Below are 25,624 nucleotides of genomic sequence, written 5' to 3'. Positions count from 1 at the left end.
TTTTGGTGCTGGAATGGGCCAGCCCAGATTGGGAAAACAACTGGTGCTGCTGTGCTGGGGGGGGGGAAGGCAGGCATTGGGATCTCTGAATCCGGGTAGAATCTCAAGCAGCTCCAGTCTTGGGCTCTTGGGGGAAGGGGGAAAGGAGAAGAAAGAAGGGGAGAAAGGAGGAGTTCCCAGAGCTCTTGGCCTATGGTCTGGGCCACAGCAAGGAAGGAAGTTGGTGAGACATTGTTCCTCCTAATGAATCCTTGTGAAGTTTTGTTTCCTGACCAGCTCTGGGTTTTGACATCAAAAGCTTTTCCTTTCCAGCTGCTGTGCTCATGTCCCTCCCCACCCAATTACTTCTCTTCTCTCTTCTGTCTCTTATTTACACTTTGGAGACATTCAGCAGGACAGAGCAGCTGAATGATGCTCCACCTGCCCTGCAACCTTCTAAAGGCTAGTGTGGTTTTTGACTGGGGCAGGAGGGAGTTAGGAGATCTTACCTGCCTTAGTCTCAATCTCCTTTGTTTTAAAGCTCTCCTAGGAGTTGGACCAAGCCTCAGTTTGACTACAGAGCAGATCTGGGGTGACCAGAATCTACACCTAGCCCTGATTAGTAAAAAGGGATAGGCAACTGTACTGGGCAATGGAGAAGCAGTGCACTTCAGCCTGGGGAGGACTAGGAGTCAGGAACAGCTGGAATAAGAAGTATGTTCACCCTGGGTTAAAGAATGAGATGGTAAAGTAGATTGACCTCTTAGAGCTAGCTGGGTGATCCATGCCCCAGAAGTCACTTAACCACTTTCTGCCTCAGTTTCCTCAACTTTAAAATGGAGATAATAATAGTATCTTTCTCCCATTGTTTTTGTGATGCTCAAATAAATTAATATTTTAAAAGTACTGAGCACTGTGCCTGGCACATAGTAGGTGCTTTAAAAATGTTATTTCCTTCCTTCCTGCTGCCATTGGGGAGCCAAGTGTAGAAGCCATGTCTCTTGATTTCCAGTTCAAGACTTTTTGCTTCTAACATTGGGGTTGGGAACTCTTCTAGCAATGCAAACCAACAACTGTCCTGCAATTTATAGTTTTAGGCTCTCTCTCCACTTTCTCCCTCTTCTCCTTTCCTTCTTTCCCTCCTTCTCTCTCTGTGTCTCCCTCTCTCTCTCTCTTTCAATCTCTCTCTCTGTCTCTCTCTCTGTTTTTCTTCTCTGCCTCCCCTACTCTTTTTCTCTCTCTGCCTTTCCCTCTCTCACCCTCTGTCTCTCTGTCTGTCTGTCTGTCTGTCTGTCTCTGTTTCTGTGTCTCTCTGCCTCTCTTTCTCTCTGTCTCTGTTGGTCTGTCTTTCCTATCTCTGTCTTTTTCTTCTCTGCCTCCCCCATCTATCTGTCTGTCTCTGTCTCTGTCTCTCTCTGCCTCTCTCTTTCTCCCCCTTGCTTTTGTATGATTTCCATCATCCCCCTTGGTGTTTCAGCCTCCTCCACATCAGTGCAATTACTGTTACTACTAGTTTATTACTAAATTAATGAGTAATAATAACAAACTTAATAATACTTTGTATCAATATAGTTTGTTTCATTTTCATTTTTTGCCATCTATTACACAGGCTCTGTCTGTCCTTCTCTCTCTCTTCTTGGCACTCACCCCATTGCTACAGCAGCTTCTTTTCTCCATCCACCTGAAAACACCTGCCTCCCCCACCCATAGGAGAGGACACTGCAGCACCTGGGTGGGGAATGAATGGTGAATGAGTCATGGTTTCCTCAAGTCACCTACACTCTTAAGAAAGAATAATACAACATATTAGACAAGTGCAAGGCAGGAAGAGAGATACGTGCCTTCAAAAAGGACAGGGAGTGACCTGTTCTTGCCACCAGACTCCTCCCAAAGGTACAGAGAGACATAGGTGTGCAGTTCATGGAGACAGAGGAAGGGGCTGGAAGGCCATCCTCTAGCCTAAGATTTCTTTACCTGAGGTCTATGAACTCTGTGAATAAATTTCAGGAGTTAGTTCTGTGAGTTTAAATAGGGGGAAAAATGCATCTTATTTCAACATAATTGTTTTTCCTTTTAATCCTATGTATTTTACTTTATACATTTAAAAACAATGTTCTGAGGCAGTCATGGATTTCACTCTGAGCACTAGAGGTGCTTGAGGAGTAAATGATACAAAAGAGTCAGAATTCTGACCTTAGCACATACCTCATGGTCTTTCCCTGGCTCCTGTCTGAAGAGAAAGGAAAGAGGCTCAGGCAGGGGGAAATCCATCTGTCCAAGAGCTCACATGAAGGTTCTTAGGAGAAGATGAAGGAGGATCAGGAGCTACTCACTCAGCTCCAGAAGACTGTCTTGATATTGCTAATATGGAAATATGTTTGATATGACTTTACATGTATAATTGATATCCTATCCCTTGTCTTCTAAATAAGGGGGAGAGAAGGGGAGAGAGGGAATTTAGAACTTGAAATTTGATGGATATCTTTTGTTTTTACATTATCTAAAATCTTCCCTCTATTTGTCTCTTTCTCTCTTCCCAGAAAACCTTAAAATGTGAGTTTTTAAAAAACCCTAACTTACCTTCCATCTTAGAATCAATACTATGTATTGGTTCTGAGGTAGAAGAGTGGTAAAGACTAGGCAATGGGGGTTGAATGACTTGCCCATTTTTTTTATTGTGAGTTCCCACCTGTCTTCCCCACTCCAGCTGTACAAATGTGCCAATATATCTTATGTCCCAAGGTCCCTAAATAGGTTATTATTCCCTTGGGATACTTAAAAATCAAGCTGAAGTGGAGAAACTTCAGAAAGATCTTATGAAACAGAAAGAACAGAAAAAAAGGGTAGATGGGCTTCAGTGTTGGCCAATATAAGCTCACACATTTAGAGAGAAATATTCCAAATTCTTCTTCTGGATCTCTGGTCTTGAGAAAGAGATTCAGCTGTCATCGTAGACTGTCTGCTGAAGACAATAGTTAAATTTGGACCAAGAGGCCAATAAACATTGTTTCTTAGAGAAAGGTGTTACAGATATTCTTTGCATCTGACAGTAGACTTCCATAGTGAAAGAGGTGACCCAAGATCACCTGGTTAATAAGTATATAAGGCAGGATTTCAATCCAAGTCTTCTTAGTTCTAAGGCTAGTCTTCTATTTACAATGTTATATCCTCTCCATGTCAATATAATCCATAGTGCTGCCTGATTGGGTGCTGGTGAGAGGAGAGCCAGGCATCATGAAGCACCTTAGCTAGGGCTCAGATCCACCTTGAGTCACTTCCCCAGTTTTACCAGTTATCAGAGGAAGTTCAAATTTCCTGGGATGAACAATGCTTCAGGGGTAATGGTCCATTCCACCATATCACACTCCTGGGCCTCTCCATCTGACTAGCTGATCTTCTCACAGCCCTGATGAACTCTTTCCCACACTGAATCCCTCTTTTGGGACAAGTGAATGAACCTATAGAACAGGCAGGTAATAAACATTTATTAAACATTTACTATATACCAGGAACTAGATTAAGTGCTACAAAGAAAGACAAAAGATAGTCCATATGTTCAAGGAGCTCTAATGGGAGAAGACAACACAGAAAAAGTTTGGAGGGGAGAGATAGGGGGCCCCTGGTACAGGGCTTGATGAAGTCCTAGAGGTGAGTAGGAGATGATACAACAGCTCTCTTCGGTGCCTTTCTTTTTCTTTCTTTTTTTTTAATTGAAAATATGTATTTAATTAATTAACTTAGAATATTTTTCCATATTCTTTCCCTCCCCCCAGCACAATTCCACAGGGTTTTACATGTGTCATTGATCAAGATCTGTTTCCATATTATTGATAATGGGTGCCTTTCTTAAATGGAAGATCTGGAGGAGAAATAAATTGTATTAAAAAGTTAGTCCTTGGAGCCAGTGACGTGGCTTAGTGGATAGAGTGCCAGATCTAGAGATGGGAGGTCCTGGGTTCAAATATGACCTCAGACCCTTCCTAGTTAGGTGACTCTGGGCAAGTCACTTAACCCCCTTTGCTTAGTCCTTAGTCCTGGCTCTTCTGCCTTGGAACCAATTCATAATATTGATTCTAAGGTGGAAATAAGGGTTAAAAAAAAAAAAGCTTGGGCCCCAAGGCAAGATTCAAAAAAGCTATTGAATCCATCTTCTTTTCAAAAGGTGTATGATTGGATTATGCCATAGCTGTGGAGTACATCCTGGGAGAAGATCAAAGTAATAATAACATTCAGTGTTCAATAGTTTACATTTTTTTCTTCACAATAATTATGTTGTTGTCTCCATTCCTACTTGCTACTTCCTTCATACTTTTTCCATCTCCACATCTTTGTACATGCTGTTCTCCAAGCTTAGCATGCCTCCACCTTATGGAATTGGAGTTTCTTTCACAGGCTCTGCTCAGGACTTTCCTAATTCCCTCCTTGCACCCCCCAAATTACCTGGTACTGACTTTAATATTTTTAATTTATTTATCTGGATGTAGGTTATTTCTAATCATTAACTGCTTCAGGTTCCCCATCTACCTAGTTAGTATTTTTGAAACTGTCCTACTTGTCTGTACTTTATTCTGAACTTTATTCTGTTCTTTTTTGCATTTAAAAATTTTTTCAAAGCTCTTTTTTAAGCTGACTCAGTATTGCCAACTCCTTCTCTCCACCTTAAATCCCAATGGAAAAAAAAAAGCTAGGGAAATAAACATCTTAAAAAATATGTATAGTCAAGCAAACAACAGAGAAGCCATGTCTAAAAATATTTGCCTCTTTCTGTACCTTGAATCTTTGACCTCTCTGTCAGGATGTGGGTAACAAACTTCATCAAGGGTGCTCTGGAGAAGTAGTTGGTTACTACCACTGAGGTTTTTACGACTTTCATAGTTGGCGGGTTTTTTGTTTTTTTTCTGACAGTTGTTGTCTTTGTATAATGCTCTCCTGGTTCTGCTCACTTCATTCTGCATCAGTTCATACTCTCCCAAATTTCTGATATCATCTCTTTGATAATTTCTAATGAAATAATAATATTCCTTTATATTTATGTTACCATGATTTGTTCAGCCATCTCCTAATTGATGAATACTGACTTTAGCTTCTAGATCTCCCCCCAATCCAATTAAATTCTCCTCATGGCTATTCTCTTCTTGGTATTATCCTCCCTCTTGACTCCTACTCCCAATCCTATCCCTTCATTTCCCTGGATTGAGTTTGATATGTATCTACACCAAACCCTGTGTATATGTATATACAGAACTCTTCTTTATCCATTTCATATAAGAGGGAAAATATTTGACAATCTCCTGCTCTTTCTCTGTTTGTATACCCTTCTCCTTTACCCCAAGAATGAGAAACAGCAGGTTCCATCCCCTTCTTCCTCTTTTTTATATTAGTGTATTCCTTTTTATCTTCATTTCTCTTTCCTCTTTACAAACCTCAGAGCAGAACCACTACTGTACTATGTCCTTCGTTTTTCTTATTTAATTATCCTTTGTAGACACAGCTAGTGACAAAGTCAATAGAATGCCCAGACTGGAGTCAGGAACATCTGAGCTCAAATTCAGCCTCAGACACTTAACTAGCTGCATAATTAAGGGCAAGTCAGTTAACCCTATTTGCCTCAGTTTCCTGTAAAATGACCTGGATAAAGAAATAACAAACCATTTCAGGATCTTTGCCAAGAAATCCCCAAACTGAGTCACAAAGAGTTGAAGGTTCTGAAGGGACACTTGTTTCATCTCACCATAATTGGAACCTTAATATTACATCTGATATATCTCCTTTCAATTAAAGATAAATTTATGATTTCTGGGTTTTCCTCTAGTTGAATTTTAAAGCTCCTACACAGTTCTGGTCTTATCATAAGAAATGCTTGAAACAGAGCATTCATTAGAATGCTTTATTTCATCAAAACCCCATTTCTTTTCCCTTGTGGGATTATACTGTTTTATAGATGGTTATTCTTGGTTACAAGCCTATATCTTTTATCTTTTGGAATCGTCTATTCCAAGATCTCTTCTCTTTTTGAGAAGAAATTCCCAGGTCTTTGTGTGATCATGACTAATGTCTTGATACTTAAACTGCTTCTTTCTGGATGCATGTAATACTTTCTATTTGGTATAAGACCTCTATATTTTGGCTGTGGCATTCCTAGGACTTTTCCTTTTAGGGTTTTTTCCAGGATGTGATCTGTAGATACTCTCTACCATTGCTTTGCCCTTTGGTTCTCTCAGATCTGGAATTTTTCATGGATGAAAATCGGTTTTTTTCAATCTTTTGATTTTGTTCTACTATTTCTTACTATCTCATGAAATTATTGATTTTTGTTTGATATAGTCTAATTTTCAAGAAGTCTTTTTTTTTGTAAAGTTTACTATTCTAAACTATTTATCCACCTTCATCTTTATTTCACTTTTTATCTCCTATTTCATCTTTTTTTCTGATATTCATGTAGTCTTTATAGAAATCTATTTTTTTTATTTGAGTACTGCTTGCAATAATTATGGAGTTACTAGCTCCTTCCTTAGAGGAAATCTCTGGGTCTATAATAGTTTTTAATACTACTGTTTTCTTTGATCTACTCATCTCTCTAGTTTTAGCTCCTGAATTGACTTGGTACCAGGACCAGCATTATCACCCTTGGTCTGCTCTTCTAGGTCTCAACTTATGTCACCTATGATCCTGTACTGAATTCTTCCTCCCAGGGTTATATTTCCTGAATCTTTGGAATTTAAAGTGCTGGATCTTCATGGTTCTCTATGGCATCTTAGGACTTTGTGCTAAGGACCTTGGAGCACTGCCTTGTTCCAGTATGAGGTAGGTTTTCACTTATTACTACAACTCCCACACTGGTCACTGCTGCCCTCTGGAACTTCTATGGATTTATGAGAAATGCATTCTGGGCATTTCAGGGGAAGTCCTCCACTCTTATTGCCACCAGCCAGATGACTATTATGTCTATCTCTTCTCTGATGGAGATGAGAAGCTGTGGGCTTGTCTTTCTTGCAGTGACCCTGGCATTACTGGGGCTCCCTTTCCTATTGCCCTTGAGCTGCTGGTTAAATTTTTGGGTAGTTCTTAGGTAGAAGAAGTCATTTACTATATTTTCACATTGGATTTCTTGATCATTATTTGATTTTAGGCTTTTGGTGGAATAGGTATATGGGAACTGGGCAGCATACCTCCATTCAGGTAGCCATCTTGACTGAAAGCTTCTTTGAGAACAAAAAATTTCTACTTATAACTCTAGCACATTGAGGAAGAGAGGGAGAAAAAAATCACTGAATCTGGAGTCAGATGACCCAAATTCAAGTGGTCTCTGATGATTGTCTCCTCTGTGACAGTCCCTTAATCTTCCCAGGTCTCAGTTTCCTCATCCGAAAATTAGGGTATTGGATTGGATAGCCTCTGAGGTTCCTTTCTTCTCTAGATCCAGGATTCTAAGGATAGGAGTCATATTGGAGGGTAAAAATATAGAAAGATTTTGAGGGGTCACTCCCATCTTTTGCCTGCAAGACAAAAACACCCCTACTTGTGTCCATCTCAAGCATCGTGAAAGAAAGTCTGTGCTACCCAGAGAGGAGGCTATTCTATAGCCTCATTGTCATGCCCTGCAATTTTCAATGAGTATCCTTGTTTACAGAGTGTCCCCCTCATCTAATATTGGCTCAGAATGCTGCTTCTTTAGTCAACCTCTTTTTTCTTCTTGAAAAACATGATATTTTCTGCAGGACACCAGATTTATAAAGCACGCCTTTCTCTCCTTCCTTTCCAGCCTTTCCTCTATTTTCCTTATGATGCTTTCTTTTCAAGCCTTCCAAAACTGTCTCAGTCCCTTTTCCAGCCAGCCACAGATTCACCCAGGGTTGGGAACTCCCAGGTCAAATTCAGGATGCTAATTCAGTATTTCAACTCTTTTAAAGGAATGTAAGTAATATAATGGACAGAGGGCTGAATTTGGAATAAGGAAGGTCCAAGTTCAATTCTATTTCTGTCTGCCTCCATTTCTTCCTCTATAAAATGGGAATAATAATAGCATTTACCTCCCTGGGTTATTGTAAGGATCAAATCAATTAACACATGTAAAGTGCTTTGCAAACCTCAAAATATGATATAAATGCTCATTGTTATTATTGCTATTATTCCCCTGGCTGGAAAGAAATTGGGGCATTCATAAAATTTGTAAACCAGGGGAGTATCTAAATAGCTCAGCAGATTGAGTGCCGGGCCCAAAGATGAGAGATCCTGGGTTCAAATCTGACCTCAGACACTTCCTGGCTGTGTGATTCTGGGCAAGTCACTTAACCCCCATTGCCTGACCCTTATTGCACTTCTGCCTTGGAACCAATACACAGTATTGATTCCAAGATGGAAAGAAAAGGTTTAAAAAAAGTCATATAATAATAAATAAATAATAATAAAATAAATAATTTTTTTAAAAAGGTCATATAATAGAACTAGTCCCTGAACACAATGTCCCACCTACAACATCTCTGACAGATCTCCCACGGATCAGTTCTGATGATGGAGAGGTCACCATCTCCTAGCACAGCCCACTCCTCTTTTGGATAGCTCTGGCCTTAGCATCAGGAAGACTTATTTCTAGGAGTTCAAATCTGACCTCGGACACTTCCAAGCTGTATAACTCTAGGCAAGTTGCATAACCCTATTTGCCTCAGTTTCCCCATCTGAAAAGTGAGCTGGAGAAGGAAATGGCAAGCCACTGCATTATCTTTGCCAAGAAAGCTCCAACTAGGGTCACAAAGAGTCAGACATGACTGAAACAACTGAACAACAACATACTATTTCAACATTCTTAAATTCCTTAAAGTCAGGAGTAAGCAAGCCATTCCTAGCTATGTTAGGCTTCCTTTCATATTTTGCCCAGATCTCTGGCCATATTGGTTATGTATTTTAGGCAGTTCTTGCTATTTCATCAGAAAAGCCAACATCTTAATGACCCTCTTTCTTTAGCCAGCTGGAGAATTCCTCAACCCAGAGGTGCTGGAATCCTCCTGGAGAGTAACTCCTCTTACCTGGTCTGTTTGACTGGAGGTCGATAAGTCAAGAGGCAAAGCTAGAAGATAAAAAGTTTACTTAGCTTCAGCTGGTGGGCAGTCGCCAGGTGGCCAGCAGCCCCCAGATCAGAGGGCAATGGACACATATGCAGGGTTTTACACAGCTTAAGGCAGGAGGCAAAAGAAACCTTTGGGGTTGATTTAGACGTTGATTGGGACCCAATGTGGAGGGGAGAATGCCTTCACTTTGGTGTGTCCCAAGATCAGATGTTTTCTCTGATGAAGGTTTCTTTCTAGCTAATTTAATCAGATCACCTTAGCATAGCAAGAAACTCCAGTTAATTTCCAGAATGCCTTAGGTGGGGAATGGAGGTGAGATGGAATCAGATGGAGAACCTATTTTTATACCATGCTGCAGGCTACATTTCTTTGACCTCTAAGGTTCTTTTTCTTTTTCTTTTTTTTTTAAACCCTTACCTTCTGCCTTAGAATGAATACTGTGTATTGGTTCCAAGGCAGAAGAATAGTAAGGGCTAGGCAATGGGGGTTAAGTGACTTGCCCAGGGTCATTCAGCTAGGAAGTATCTGAGGCCAGATCTGAATCCAGGACCTCCCATCTCTGGGCCTGGCTCTTAATCCACTGAGTCACCCAGCTGCCTCCTTAAGGTTCCTTTTAAGTGCTGAAGGGGGAAGGAAGATACTCCCCCAAACTTACTACACTCAAATTTTGTCCGTTTCCTCCATAGGTCCAAACATAACAATCTCCTTTGCTGGAAAATATGGCCAAGTAAGAATGGAATCTCCAGGGACTGACTCTCAATGGGGAGGAAACAAGTTAATATGAAGTCAAAGGTTATGGTAAGTAAGTAAGTAATAATAATAATAGCTCATATTACTTTAAGTTTTGCAACACATTCTCCTCTCAGCAACCTTGTGAAACCATATGATTATCCCTGTTTTACAGATGAAGATGAAGAAAATAGCAACTTTGAGAGTTTAAGTGGTTTGTGTGGAAAGTGAGCAAAAGTATGGGATAGGGGGCAGCTGGGTAGCCCAGTGAATTGAGAGCCAGTCCTAGAGATTAGAGGTCCTGGGTTCAAATTTGGCCTTAGACACTTCCCAGCTGTGTGACCCTGGGGAAGTCACTTGACCCCATTGGCTAGCCCTTACCACTCTTCTGCCTTGGAACCAATACACAGTAGTGATTCCAAGATGGAAGGTAAGAGTTTTTAAATTTTTTTAAATTAATGAATTTATTTATTAATATACAATATAAAATAAAATACTTTATAATTTTAATTAAAAAATGTTTAAGTGTAGGATAGTGGATAGAGAGGTGTTCTTAGAATCACAAGACCTGGGTTCAAATTCAGTAATGGATACCTAGTGATACCTAGTGACTGTGTGACCCTGTGCAAATTTCCTTACTTTTAAGTCCTCTGGGTAACTTGCCAAGATTTGAAAGAAGGTACCAAACTGTATTGGTAGATGGAGTTCCCTATACCATGGAAATACCAGGTCCAGTCTCTATCATCATATCAGTCAATCATCAGGTATTTATTAAATATCAACTAACTGGCAGTCACTGTGCTATATACTGGGAATAATAATACAAGCAGAAAGATAGTGCCTGCCCTCAAAGAATTTACCTTTGCATGGGAAAGTCAACATGTCCAGCTCAAAAATTCTCCAGAAACTTCCTGGTGAAATATTGCTTCACTTTTCTCTGATCTTGGTTCACAAATAAGGTTCAAGTTCAATAATAAGGATCAAGCTGTAGGTTTCATTCTCAAACATAGTTACTTTTGCTTTTCCCTCAGGCTGAAAGAACACGGATCTTAGACCTGGATACGAGGAAGCAAATCTTGGATTGCCACTGAGGCCAAGTCACTTAACTTTCAGTATCAATTTCCTTAGCTATAAAATAAGAGAAACAGACAAACCAAGAAGGAGACAGAGAGCATTTATTAATTGCTTATTATATGTATATGCCAGGACCTGTAAAAAATAAGAAAGCAAGATTGTCCCTTACTCAGAAGGTGGTAGTGTTTTGGGTAGAGTGCCTGGCCTGGAGTCAGAAGTCCTGGGTTCAAACCTTATCTCAGATACTTGCTAGCTGTGTGATCCTGGGTAAGTCATTTAACTCTGTTTGCCTCCATTTCCTCACCTGTAAAAGGGGAATGGAAATGGCAAACCACTTGTTAATTTTAAAACTACTCCACCCTCCTCAGGACGCACTTTAGAAGATCTGATTTAGCTATTTCCTGATTAGTAACAATGGAGATACTTGGGTTAACAGAATCAAGTCTTGGGAACTATACATTTCTCCACCCTACTTAGTTTAATAAGATCAGAAATGCCTGCATTATACTCAAATATTTAATTATCTGAGGAAATGGCCTTTAACAGACATGTGTAGAAAAAGCAGACAGACCCCTGGGCTGTTCTAAGTCAAAATAAGCTATCACTGGTACAGATGAGATGCAGGAAAGTGGCATAAAACCATCTATATAAGGCACATCACTTGCTCTCCCCTCTTTCCCCAGAGAGGCGACTCTGGCAGCATGCTAAGTGTTCTGACATCTTGGTATAGTGGTGCAGCTATTTGTCTGGGTTTGGCGGTGAGTTTGCCCTTGAGCTGATTCAGGTTCAGGCATTTTGGCTGAGCCCTTTTGGAGTTCAGGCTTATTCCTTCCTCCTTACTTTCTATAGTCTCTAGTCTTCCTTCTGGCACTAGCCAGGTGGGAGAAATCCTACTCCCTTTCTTTCTTCCTTCTTCTTAATCTCTTTCCACTATATCAATTAAGTCACCATAAATTTCCAGCTGACTTGGGTATTTTATTATTTGGGATTTTCCCCGGCGACCAATTAAATTTAGATTTTAAGTCACAATGCTAAAATTATCTTTACATATTCCAGTATTTTTGCCAAGAAAACCCCAAATAGAGTCATCAAGAGCTGGACATGACTGAGAAATGGCTGAACAAAATCAACAATGAAACAAGATGGTCCCTACTCAAAGTGTCTACATTCTAATAGGAGAAGACAGTAAATAAAGGAAAGGTAGAAAAGGAGGGGAAAGAGAAAGAGCTGGTGTTGGAGCAGGGAGCAGACTAGGGGCTAGGCAGGTCTGAGGCTGAGCTGGAAAGAAGTGGCATGAGTAACCTGGCTGGGTCTTTTCAGGATGTAGTGGTTTCCTATGAACAAAAATGATGTTTCTTAGCTGTGCAACTCTGGGCAAATCACTCAGAGCTTCTAAACCTATTTCCTAATCTGTTAAATGAGAATTATAATCTTCCCCTACTAACCTCACTGGGCTGTTCAGTAGAAAGTGCTAACTATAATATATGAGCACTTATGGTTATTCCCTGGCCATTGATTAAACTGTTACTACCAAACTAGCTACTGGAGGCAGCATGGTATAGTGGAAGGAATGTGGGATTTGGAACCAAGGAACTCTAGCACTGACAATCATTAACTGTGTGGTTACAGGCACATCATTCCACCCCTTTCCACTTGTTTTCTTAACTGTAAAATGGGGAGACTATCTGCAACACAAGATTATTCCTAGAAATGTGTTTTGTTTATCTTAAAGAATCATATAAACTAGAAACAAAAATATAATCTAGACCATAACAGAGGTAGTCAGAGAAGGGGTGGCTTACTGAGTCAATAAGTATTTACTGAACATTTTCTTTACTTTTTAAAAATCTTTACCGTCTGTCTTAGAGAGTGACTTACCCAAGTTTTACCAGCTAAGAAGTGTCTGACTCTATATTTGAACCCAATCCACTGAGCCACCTAGCTTCCCTCTTTCTTTTCTTTATTTTTTTAAACTCTTACCTTCCATCTGTGAAGATTTAATTTAGTTCTCCCCTGATAGTAACAATGAAGGTACTTAGCTCTTCCTTGATTGTGAAGATTGAACTGTAATCCTCTATTTGTTGATTTAATCCCCAGAAATGTAAACACAATCCTTGAAGTTGAGTGGGAAGATCTGTCCATGTTAGATCTGATCACCAAGGGTGTAAATCTCCCACTTAATCCTGAGGTGGGAGGTCTGTGGCCCACGTGTGCTGGACAGTGGGTAACGAATTAGCAAAGTGTCTGCTGTGATTGGTAGATGTGAAATTTAGGGGAGGTGAAAAAGATCTTTAAAAAGAGAAGGGATTCAGGATGGAAGAATTCTGAGTAAAGCCTGAAGGACAGACACTTGAAGAGAGACTGGAAGAGGAACTCAACCCTGGAGGAACTCCTTTCTCTCTCTCTCTCTCTCTCTCTCTCTCTCTCTCTCTCTCTCTCTCTCTCTCTCTCTCTCTCTCTCTCTCTCTCTCTCTCTCCATCTCCCCTCTCTCTCTCTCTCTCTCTCTCTCCCCTCTCTCTCTCTCTCTGTCTTCCCTCTATTGTAAATAAACTACCATAAATTCCATTTACTTTAATTCATTTGGGGATTTAGAAATTAAATCCCTGGTGACCACATATATAAATATTCAGAGTCCAACCGCAATTAAATTTAACACATCTTAGGATCAACACTCACACTGCATATTGGTTTCAAAGCAGAAAACTGATAAGGGCTAGCAATTGAGGTTAAGTGACTTGCCCAGAGTCATCTCTAGGTCTGGCTCTAAATCTACCAAGGTGCCTTGCTGCCCCCAATTCCTTATTTTCTCTGGGCTAGGTATTATCCTAAACACTGGGGATACAAAGAGGTGGCTACTCAGTCAGTAAACATCTATTAAGTGCTCACTATTTGCCAGGCACTGTGCTAAGAACTGGGGATTCAAAAGACGAGACATTAACTATTCTCAAAGGGCTTACAATATCACTAGGGAGAAAACACATGCAAACAATTATGTACAAACAAGCTATATACTGAATAAATTGGAGATAATCAACAAAACCTATTTTAAAATTCCAATGTGGATCCAACATGTAAATAATAACTAGGCTCCTAATACAATTATTGTTCACTTGTATCCAACTCTTCACAACCCCATTTAGAATTTTCTTGGCAGAGATACTGGAGTTATTTGCCATTTCCTTTCCCAGCTTATTTGTTAGATGAGGAAACTGAGGCAAACAAGGTAAAATGACTTTCCCCAAGCTGCATAGCTAAGTGTTTGAGGCTGGAATTGTACTCAGATCCTCCCAAATGAGAGCTCTAGCCACTACATGTCCACTACAGTTATGCAGAGTAGATGGAAGATAGTTTGAGAGGGAAAGGCACTAGTAGCTAGAGGGAATAAGAAAACAAAAGAACAAGAAAAACCTGCAGGTAGAATTTAAGCTAAGCCTTGAAATAAGTCAGGAAGCAGAGTATTCAGGTCAAGGGAGACAGACAGACAGCCACCCGGTGCAAAGGTGTGGAGGGGAGTTTGAGGAGCCACAAATAAACCAGAGCAGTTGGATTGCAGTATGCCTAGAGAGGGGCAAAAGTGTGAGAAGACAACAAGGTAGGAAGGGGCCCAGACATGAGGGACTTTATGCCAAGTAGAGCTGTGCAGATCTGATCCTAGGGGCAATAAGGAGCTACTGACATTTATTAGGGGGATGGGGAGGGAGAGGTGTAACATGATCAGGCTCAAGTGTTAGGGGAAAAAATGATCAATTGAATGGAGAATGGACTAGAGAGGGGAGAGAATCCTAGCAAGGAAACTAGTTAGAAGGCTATGAAAATAGTTCCAGTGAGAGGTGATTTGGATCTGATTTGGAGTGTTGGCTATTGGCAACATTTGACAATTAATTGGTTATGTGAGGTGAATGAGAATGAGTACAGCTCTGGCTGTGTGACCCTGACAAGTCACCTAACACCCATTGCCTAGTCCTTACCACTCTTCTGCCACAGAATCAATATTTATAGATGGAAGTGAAGGGTTTAAAAAATAGAGAGAGAGACTTCCGGTCAAGATGTTGGCTTAGAGAAAGCTAAAGTTCAGATCTCCGGAAACCCTTCCCTACCAAACTCAAACTATATGCTCCTAAAGCACTGAAATTCAAAACAAACAACAGTATAGACCCCGGGAATCCTCCACCTGGACCTGGACCTGGATCAAAAGGTACGGCCCCCCCAAAAGCCAGAACACGAGATCACTGGGACCTAAGGGGTAGACAGAAGGAAGGTCCCAGGACCCATCCCCCCAACCCAGAGCGCTGAGTCCAAGGCAGCAGAGGGAACCTCAGAGCCTAAGAGCCGGCTATCCTGAAGGCCGCTTCCTGAAAACAACCTGACCCAGTCGAGGGGGCACCCAGACATCAGGGAAACAGAGAGAGATGAGGGAGCCTGTAACCCCCTGACCAGATCCTTCTATCTGAGTCTCACCTAAGGTCCCTGCCACAGGGCATACTCAGTCCGAGGTTAATCCAGGAAGCCACGCCCCCCCTCAGATAGCAGGGTCCTCTGAAACAACAGTAACCCTCAGGGCTGGCAAAAGGGCCTCGGGAGCCGGCAATTCTGAAGGCCCCTTTCTGAAAACAACCTGACCCAGTTGAGGGGGCACCGAGACAGCAGGGAAACAGAAAGAGACAGGGGAGCCTGCAGCCCCCTGGCTGGATCCTTCCATCCAAGTCTCAAGGTCCCTGCCTCAAAGCATACTCAGTTCAACCCAGAGAAAGTTAATCTTATCAGGAGCCCTCGGAGCTTCGGGAAGCCGCGGCCCCTCCCCCCCTCAGAGTGCTGGCTCTCCTGGCTGGCTAAGGCACAGAAACAAACACCCCAAGGAAAGGGCTGAGCCAGGTTCAGAGCATGGAAGTAAGGCAACAGAGAAGCATCGGGAGGGAACTGAGGAGGGCAGTAACAGGGAAACACCAACAATTCCTGGCTTCCCCCGGAAGACAGAACAACAACTGCATAGAATGGACAATCTGCCTAGGGCTAAAACCTCTGAACACCAGACAGAGATAAGAAAAGCTAGTCCTCCCCACTCAGATAGAGATGGCAAACTCCACAGAAGCACAAAAGCCCCAAAATTCCAAGAAAAACAAGAAAAAGGGGGCGACTTTGGACACATTTTATGGAGCAAAAATACAAAATACAGAGGAGATAGAAGAGGAAACACAAGCAAATGCTCTGAAACCTTCCAAAGGAAATGGAAACTCTCCACAAACCCATGAAGAATTTGAATCGGAAAGGATCAGAAAGATGGAAGCCTTCTGGGAGGAAAAGTGGGAAATAATGCAAAAGAAATTCACGCATCTACAAAACCAGTTTGACCAAACTGAAAAGGAAAACCAGGTTTTAAAGGTCAGAATTAGGCAACTCGAAGACAACGAGCAGGTAAAAGAGCAAGAATCAATAAAGCAAAGCCAAAAGATCAAGAAATTAGAAGAGAACATAAATATCTCACTGACAAGGTGACAGACTTGGAAAATAGAGGAAGAAGAGATAATTTAAGAAAAATTGGACTTCCAGAAAAGCCAGAAATAAACCGCAAACTTGACATCTTAATACAAGATATAATCAAAGAAAATTGCCCAGAGATTCTAGAACAAGGGGGCAATACAGCCACTGACAGAGCTCACAGAACACCCTCTACACTAAATCCCCAAAAGACAACTCCCAGGAATATAATTGCCAAATTTCAAAGCTTTCAAACAAAAGAAAAAATCCTACAAGAAGCCAGAAAAAGACAATTTAGATATAAAGGAATGCCAATCAGGGTCACACAAGACCTTGCAAGTTCCACTCTGAATGATCGTAAGGCATGGAACATGATTTTCAGAAAGGCAAGAGAGCTGGGTCTTCAACCAAGAATCAGCTATCCAGCAAAACTGACTATATACTTCCAAGGGAAAGTATGGGCATTCAACAAAATAGAAGATTTCCAAGTTTTTGCAAAGAAAAGACCAGAGCTCTCTGGAAAGTTCGATATCGAAAAACAAAGAGCATGGAATACCTGAAAAGGTAAATATGAAGGAAAGGGAAAAGGAGAAAAATGTTATCTTTTTCTTTTACCCAAACTCTCTTCTATAAGGACTACATTTATATTAATCTATGTATACTAACATGTGGGGAAAATGTAATGTGTAAATGGGGGGAAAAGAAAGACCAAATAGAATAATCTTTCTCACACAAAGATTCACATGGGAAGGGGAAGGGTAGAAAACTCCTATAAGAAGGAGAGGAAGAGTTTTTACTTAAACCTTACTCTCAGGGAAATCAACTCTGAGAGGGAAGAACATCCAGATCCACTGGGATCTTGAATTCTATCTTACCCAACAAGGGAAGGGAGAAGGGAAAACCAAGGGGGGAGGGGGGAGGGAACACAAAAAAGGGAGGGAAGAAGAGGGGGAGGGGGAGGGAAAAAAAAGGGAGGGACTAGAAAGGGAAACATATCAAGGGAGGGGACAAGGGGACTGATTTAAAGTAAATAATTGGACTAAAAGGTAGAGCTGAAGAAGAAAGGTTAGAATTAGGGAAGGATATCAAAATGCCAGGGAGTCCACCAGTGACAGTCATAACTTTGAACGTGAATGGGATGAACTCACCCATAAAACATAGACAAATAGCAGAATGGATTAGAATCCAAAACCCTACCATATGCTGTCTTCAAGAAACACACATGAGGCCGGTAGACACCCACAAGGTCAGAATTAAAGGATGGAGTAAGACCTTCTGGGCCTCAAATGACAGAAAGAAGGCAGGAGTTGCAATCATGATATCTGATAAAGCCAAAGCAAAAATAGACCTGATCAAAAGGGATAGGGAAGGTAATTATATTTTGTTAAAAGGGACTTTAGATAATGAGGAAATATCACTAGTCAACATGTATGCACCAAATAATATAGCACCCAAATTTTTAATGGAGAAACTAGGAGAATTGAAGGAAGAAATAGACAATAAAACCATATTAGTGGGAGACTTAAACCAACCATTATCAAATTTAGATAAATCAAATAAAAAAATAAATAAGAAAGAGGTAAAAGAAGTGAATGAAATCTTAGAAAAGTTAGAATTAATAGACATATGGAGAAAAATAAATAGGGATAAAAAGGAATACACCTTCTTCTCAGCACCACATGGCACATTCACAAAAATTGACCATACATTAGGTCACAGAAACATAGCACACAAATGCAGAAAAGCAGAAAGAATGAATGCAGCCTTCTCAGATCACAAGGCAATAAAAATAATGATCAGTAATGGTACATGGAAAACCAAATCTAAAACCAATTGGAAATTAAACAATATGATACTCCAAAATCGTTTAGTTAGAGAAGAAATCATAGAAACAATTAATAATTTCACCGAGGAAAATGACAATGGCGAGACATCCTTTCAAACCTTTTGGGATGCAGCCAAAGTGGTAATCAGAGATAAATTCATATTCCTGAGTGCATATATTAACAAACTAGGGAGAGCAGAGATCAATCAATTGGAAATTCAAATAAAAAAAACTCAAAAGCGATCAAATTAAAAACCCCCAGCAGAAAACCAAACTAGAAATCCTAAAAATTAAGGGAGAAATTAATAAAATCAAAAGTGATAGAACTATTGATTTAATAAATAAGACAAGAAGCTGGTACTTTGAAAAAACAAACAAAATAGACAAAGTACTGGTCAATCTAATTAAAAAAAGGAAAGAAGAAAAGCAAATTAACAGCATCAAAGACGAAAAGGGGGACATCACCTCCAATGAAGAGGAAATTAAGGCAATCACTAAAAATTACTTTGCCCAATTATATGGCAATAAATACACCAATTTAGGTGATATGGATGAATATATACAAAAATACAAACTGCCTAGACTAACAGAAGAAGAAATAGAATTCTTAAATAATCCCATATCAGAAAAAGAAATCCAACAGGCCATCAAAGAACTTCTTAAGAAAAAATCCCCAGGGCCCAATGGATTCACCAGTGAATTCTATCAAACATTCAGAGAACAGTTAATCCCAATACTATACAAACTATTTGACATAATAAGCAAAGAGGGAGTTCTACCAAACTCCATTTACGACACAAACATGGTACTGATTCCAAAACCAGGCAGGTCAAAAACAGAGAAAGAAATCTATAGACCAATCTCCCTAATGAATATAGATGCAAAAATCTTAAATAGGATACTAGCAAAAAGACTCCAGCAAGTGATCAGAAGGGTCATCCACCATGATCAAGTAGGATTTATACCAGGGATGCAGGGCTGGTTCAATATTAGGAAAACCATCCACATAACTGACCACATCAACAAGCAAACCAATAAGAATCACATGATTATCTCAATAGACGCAGAAAAAGCCTTTGATAAAATACAACACCCATTCCTATTAAAAACACTAGAAAGCATAGGAATAGAAGGGTCGTTCCTAAAAATAATAAACAGTATATATCTAAAACCATCAGCTAATATCATCTGCAATGGGGATAAACTAGATGCATTCCCAATAAGATCAGGAGTGAAACAAGGATGCCCATTATCACCTCTACTATTTGACATTGTACTAGAAACACTAGCAGTAGCAATTAGAGAAGATAAAGGAATTGAAGGCATCAAAATAGGCAAGGAGGAGACCAAGTTATCACTCTTTGTGGATGACATGATGGTCTACTTAAAGAATCCTAGAGATTCAACCAAAAAGCTAATTGAAATAATCAACAACTTTAGCAAAGTTGCAGGATACAAAATAAACCCACATAAATCATCAGCTTTTCTATATATCTCCAACACAGCTCAGCAGCAAGAACTAGAAAGAGAAATCCCATTCAAAATCACCTTAGACAAAATAAAATACCTAGGAATCTATCTCCCGAGACAAACACAGGAACTATATGAACACAACTACAAAACACTCTCCACACAACTAAAACTAGATTTGAGCAATTGGAAAAACATTAACTGCTCATGGATAGGACGAGCCAATATAATAAAAATGACCATCCTACCCAAACTTATTTATCTATTTAGTGCCATACCTATGGAACTCCCAAAAAATTTCTTTACTGATTTAGAAAAAACCATAACAAAGTTCATTTGGAATAACAAAAGATCAAGGATATCCAGGGAAATAATGAAAAAACAAACCACAAATGATGGGGGCCTTGCAGTCCCAGACCTTAAACTATATTACAAAGCAGCAGTCATCAAAACAATTTGGTACTGGATAAGAGACAGAAAGGAGGATCAGTGGAATAGACTGGGGGCAAGAGACCTCAGCAAGACAGTATACAATAAACCCAAAGATCCCAGGTTTTGGGACAAAAATCCACTATTCAATAAAAACTGCTGGGAAAATTGGAAGACAGTGTGGGAGAGATTAGGAATTGATAAACACCTCACACCCTACACCAAGATAAATTCAAAATGGGTGAATGACTTAAACATAAAGAAGAAAACCATAAGTAAATTGGGTAAACACAGAATAGTATACATGTCAGACCTTTGGGAGGGGAAAGACTTTAAAACCAAGCAAGACATAGAAAGAGTCACAAAATGTAAAATAAATAATTTGGACTACATCAAATTAAAAAGCTTTTGTACAAACAAAATCAATGTAACTAAAATCAGAAGGGAAACAACAAATTGGGAAAAAATCTTCATAGAAACCTCTGACAAAGGTTTAATTACTCAAATTTATAAAGAGCTAAATCTATTGTACAAAAATCCAAGCCATTCTCCAATTGATAAATGGGCAAGGGACATGGATAGGCAGTTTTCAGATAAAGAAATCAAAACTATTAACAAGCACATGAAGAAGTGTTCTAAATCTCTTATAATCAGAGAGGTGCAAATCAAAACAACTCTGAGGTATCACCTCACACCTAGCAGATTGGCTAACATGATAGCAAAGGAAAGTAATGAATGCTGGAGGGGATGTGGCAAAGTAGGGACATTAATTCATTGCTGGTGGAGTTGTGAACTGATCCAACCATTCTGGAGGGCAATTTGGAACTATGCACAAAGGGCGATAAAAGACTGTCTGCCCTTTGATCCAGCCATAGCACTGCTGGGTTTGTACCCCAAAGAGATAATAAGGAAAAAGACTTGTACAAGAATATTCATAGCTGCGCTCTTTGTGGTGGCAAAAAACTGGAAAACAAGGGGATGCCCTTCAATTGGGGAATGGCTGAAAAAATTGTGGTATATGTTGATGATGGAATACTATTGTGCAAAAAGGAATAATAAAGTGGAGGAGTTCCATGGAGACTGGAACAACCTCCAGGAAGTGATGCAGAGCTAGAGGAGCAGAACCAGGAGACATTGTACACAGAGACTGATACACTGTGGTACAATCGAACGTAATGGACTTCTCCATTAGTGGTGGTGTAATGTCCCTGAACAATCTGCAGGGATCTAGGAGAAAAAACACTATTCATAAGCAGAGGACAAACTGTGGGAGTGGAAACACCGAGGAAAAGCAACTGCCCAACTACAGCGGTTGAGGGGACACGACAGAGGAGAGACTCTAAATGAACACTCTAATGCAAATGCTAACAACCTGACAATGGGTTAGAATCAAGAACACATGTGATACCCAGTGGAATCACGTGTCAGCTATGGGGGGTGGGGGGGGAGGAAAAGAAAATGATCTTTGTCTTTAATGAATAATGCTTGGAAATTATCAAATAAAATATTATTTTAAAAAAAACAAATTAAAAAAAGAGAGTATATACAGGATGACACTAAGGTTGAGGGCTAGAATGATTAGGAAGATGGTAGTGCCCTTTACAAAAACAGCTGTTAGAAAGGCAAGAAGGTTTGAAGTGGGACAGAAAATGAATTCTATTTTGAGCTCAAGATGCCTAGGGGGCATCCAGTTTGAGAGGTCCAAAAAAACAATTGTCAGTGTTCCACTATAGCTCAGGAAAGAGACTAGGGACCAACCTAGAGATTTAGGAGTCATCTGCAGAGAGATTCTAACTGTAGTAAGAATGGGAGCTGAAGAGGTAACCAAATAAGAGCATATTGAAGAACCAGGGAAGAGGCAATCAGATGTATCTTTTCACAGGGAGCACATCTGTGGCTGTCTTTACTTAAGGAGGGATGGCACCTAGCTCTAAGTGGGCTAGAAGTATTCTTAGCACCTCATTTCTGCAGATTCAGCAAATAAAATTCACTTCATTATCTTTTCTTTTCTTCCTCACTCCCTCCTTTCCTTCCCTTTCTTCCTTCCCTTCCTTCCTTTCTTTTTCTCTCTTCCTTCCTTCCTTCCTTCCTTCCTTCCTTCCTTCCTTCCTTCCTTCCTTTCTTTCTTTCTTTCTTTCTTTCTTTCTTTCTTTCTTTCTTTCTTTCTTTCTTTCTTTCTTTCTTTCTTTCTTTCTTTTTTTCTTTCTTTCTCAAAAGAACAATAAGGACCAGACAATGGGAGCTGAGTAACTCACCCAGGGTCACACAGCTAGGAAGTATCTGAGACCACATTTGAACCCAGGACCTCCCATCTCCAAGTCTGGCTCTCTATCCATTGAGCCACCTAGCTGCTTCCAGAAGGCCTGGATTTTAATCCAGCCTAGACATTTAGTTAAATGTATGACCGTGGGCAACTCATAACCTCCATCTGCCTCAGTTTCTTCATCTTTAAATAGGGGATAACAGTAGCACCTAACTCAGGTTGTTGTGAGGGCAAAATAAGATAATACTTGTAAATCTTATAGAGCTAAATAAATGCTACCTCTAGAGTTGGAAGGGATGAGGACCCTGAGACCCAGAGAGGTAAAATGACTTTTCCTCACAGGCTGTAAGGGGCAAAGTTGGGCCTTGAACCTTCTATGATGCTTGAGGGTTCATGGGTTCAGAAAGAACAGCAGAAAAATAACTTATAGTGAAACACTCCACCTTGTTGGCTTCCAGGCTATAGAGACAGAGGATCAGGGCTGGTATCTTCCAGTGGAGGTGAAGGTTAATGGGTTTCCCTTATCACTTGGGTAGCAGCCACTCCAGCATCACGTGGGACCTCTCCAACCAGACACCCACCTCCCCCCTTCCATCCCCCCAGCTCTGGCCAGTGGTTTCTGTGTCAGCCAGAGGTGCTGTTAAAATGAAACTGCAAACACACAGCATGTGAAGCTATGATCTTTGACCCATGGGCAGATTGGCTGCAGCTCTGGGGTGGAGGCTGGGTTAAATGTTAAGTGTCTTCGCTGCTCTCCAAATGAGGGACAAGAGGAAGGGCAGGGGAAGTGAGAATCACGAGGAAGAGAAGCAAAGTCAGTCACCGGGGTGGAGAAGGGGCTCTTTTTGACACCATGGTTGTGAACATTAAGGATCATTCTGGGAAATTTCATGATGTCCCAAGAGCCATCCCAACACAGCCACTTGTTCTGTTCTCATATAAAAGCCCCAGGAATAAATAGGTCCCACTGGCTAAAATACACCAAATGAATTTAGAGGTGCTCAGAAATCTTGCTTCTCAAAAATACCTACCACACCAGCTCAGGACGCCTGAATTTGGCCATTAGAGATGCATTCCTTTGCTAAATCTTTATACAGTTTTTTAAAAAATTACAGGGGCAACTACGTGACTTGGTGGTTTGAGAGCAAGACCTAGAGATAGGAAATGCTGTGTTCTAATCTATTAGATACTTCCCAGCTGTGCAATCCTGGGCAAGTCACTTAACCCCCTTGAATTAGCCCTTACTGTTCTTCTGCCTTAAAACCAATACAGAGTATTGATTCTTAAAAAAAAAAAGGATTAATGATTTTAAAAATTACAAATACTCGGGAGGACAGAAGGGCTTGTTATCCATCCTTTATGATATATTGTCCTTGTCCCCAAGACCTTTTACTAATTTCTTTGGTGCTGATTTTAGTCTACCATTTTGGGGGCTGAAGGTAGGGAGGATGGGGTGATAGTGATCATCTCAAAACTGGGAAATTCTTGCACAAGAGTATCTAAGATCAATGACCAGACTGTGGGTTATGAACCTGAAGGGTTATCTGGATATCTGGCGTGCAAATCAGGGTCTAAATCAGGATCAGAACAAAATCCAAGAGGCCTATCTAGAACTGCAGGTATGAGACCGAGGTCTTCAGCAGGAGATTGTCTTTAACAGAGTCCTTTCAATCTGCCCTCCTCCATGTTCCTTAGGGTCTTGAATAATTTAATTCTGCATCTTCACCCCAAATGGACCCTCCTTATTCTGAATTCATCTCTGCTAGATACTTCCATCCAGCCCAGTAGAATTCTTTTGCTCTCCTTACTTTTCTAGAAGCAATTGAAGACAAGCTCCTTTGTATAACAGATGGAGGAGGAGGGAGGAGAACATGAGGATCCTGGGAAGGTGGCAGAGTGAAGGAGAAAGGGAGAGTGAAGAGGAGGGTAGTGTGGGGAGATGAAAACAAAATTTGCCTGGAAAAAAAGGATTATACAGCTGGAAGTGTCAATAAAGTAAGTCCTCACTTGGGGATCCAGCTTCTTAGAGGGGATCAGATTTTTGGCCAGTTTCACTCAAGAGAATGTATCTGCTTAATTCCTTTGTCTGGTAACATAAAAATCAACCCACTTCAAACTGATTCAAGTCCTAAGCCGTTTGATGATCTGAGTCCCTTGAATGAAGATCCACTATACCCCTTATACTGCAACTGCAAACCTATTTGGTTTCTTCTTTCCTATTTGGTTTCTACTTCCATCAATCCCTCTCTCTGCCAGGGGTGCTTTTCTGGAATTTGTGCAAGAAGGAAAGGGGTAAATTAAATTAGGAAATAATCTAAGAGAATAAAAAAATCATCTACAGAAATTTTCCTAATACACATGGAATGATGACTGAATCTTCAGCCCAATCAAGATTCGCCAATCATCTGGAGCCACACCCAGGTGAATCATTTACTAGAGAATGGGCCTAATGGAATTCCCTCCCCCCCCCAACCCTCCCAAATCCCCAGGAAACCAAAGACAAATCTGAGATTGGCCCAGATGAACTAAACCTACTTGGAGGTTTGTTCTTAAACAAAATCTCAGCCAATCAGTCCTCTGGAGGATTTCCACGAATTCCTACTCAGTAACTTGTTAAATAAATAAACATACCCTTAAAGAAAAGAGACTTGGAGATACAAGTAGATGAGGTCCTCTATACCTTAAAGTGCCCCAAATTAAAAAAAAAAACAAGTTTTGACTTTTACAAATTACAATTATACTGACCTCATCCTTGGCTTGGTCCAGGTCATCCCATTGGCAACTAGTCAGGAAGAGAGAGTGAGGCTGATGACTTTGTACAACTCTGCCTCACATTTTTAAGCCATTTTTACTCCCTCTAGACCCCTCTCCCTAGACTTCCTCTTTACTCTCAGACTAGATACAGAACCCTCATTTGTCTGGACTCTATATAAGTTTGGCCCTAGGCCACAACCTGTGACTGGGTCAAGGCTGGGGTTCAGTGCCACTAGGGTCAGAAGGGAGAGCAGGAGAGGCGTGGCAGACAGTCCAGGCCTGGCATGAACCTGCTCATCCTACTTGACTCTTTGTTAGGGTCACTGGGGTAAAGGAACTTGCCTGAGGCTAGGGTGACTCAGCACATAAACCAGAATAATAAAAAGAAAAAGAAGAAAGAAAGAAAATTCCAGTGGATTCCCAGATTCTTGTCCTTGATCTCTTCCTACAGCCCTGGGGGGAACAAGGGGTTTTCCTAGCAGTGGGGGTGTAGGAAAGGGGTAAGATGGGACCCAGGTTCTCAGAGGCATTCTGTTTCTATCTATTCTCCTGCTTACCAG

General features: G+C 40.5%; 1 long non-coding RNA gene across 1 annotated transcript; it reads right to left on the bottom strand.

Moving 5' to 3' along the window:
* Positions 1 to 1,248: 1,248 nt before the first annotated feature.
* On the bottom strand, positions 1,249 to 25,362 carry LOC130457137 (uncharacterized). The gene is made up of 3 exons (XR_008916203.1): positions 25,056 to 25,362; positions 10,634 to 11,151; positions 1,249 to 3,437 (listed from the first exon to the last, which is right to left on the bottom strand). It is a non-coding gene; the product is annotated as an uncharacterized LOC130457137 (long non-coding RNA).
* Positions 25,363 to 25,624: the final 262 nt, after the last annotated feature.

This window comes from Monodelphis domestica, chromosome 2, assembly GCF_027887165.1.
Source record: "Monodelphis domestica isolate mMonDom1 chromosome 2, mMonDom1.pri, whole genome shotgun sequence".
NCBI classification, from domain to species: domain Eukaryota; kingdom Metazoa; phylum Chordata; class Mammalia; order Didelphimorphia; family Didelphidae; genus Monodelphis; species Monodelphis domestica.
Note: the sequence above shows the minus strand (reverse complement) of the source record. Positions and strands in the feature narration are given on the sequence as shown.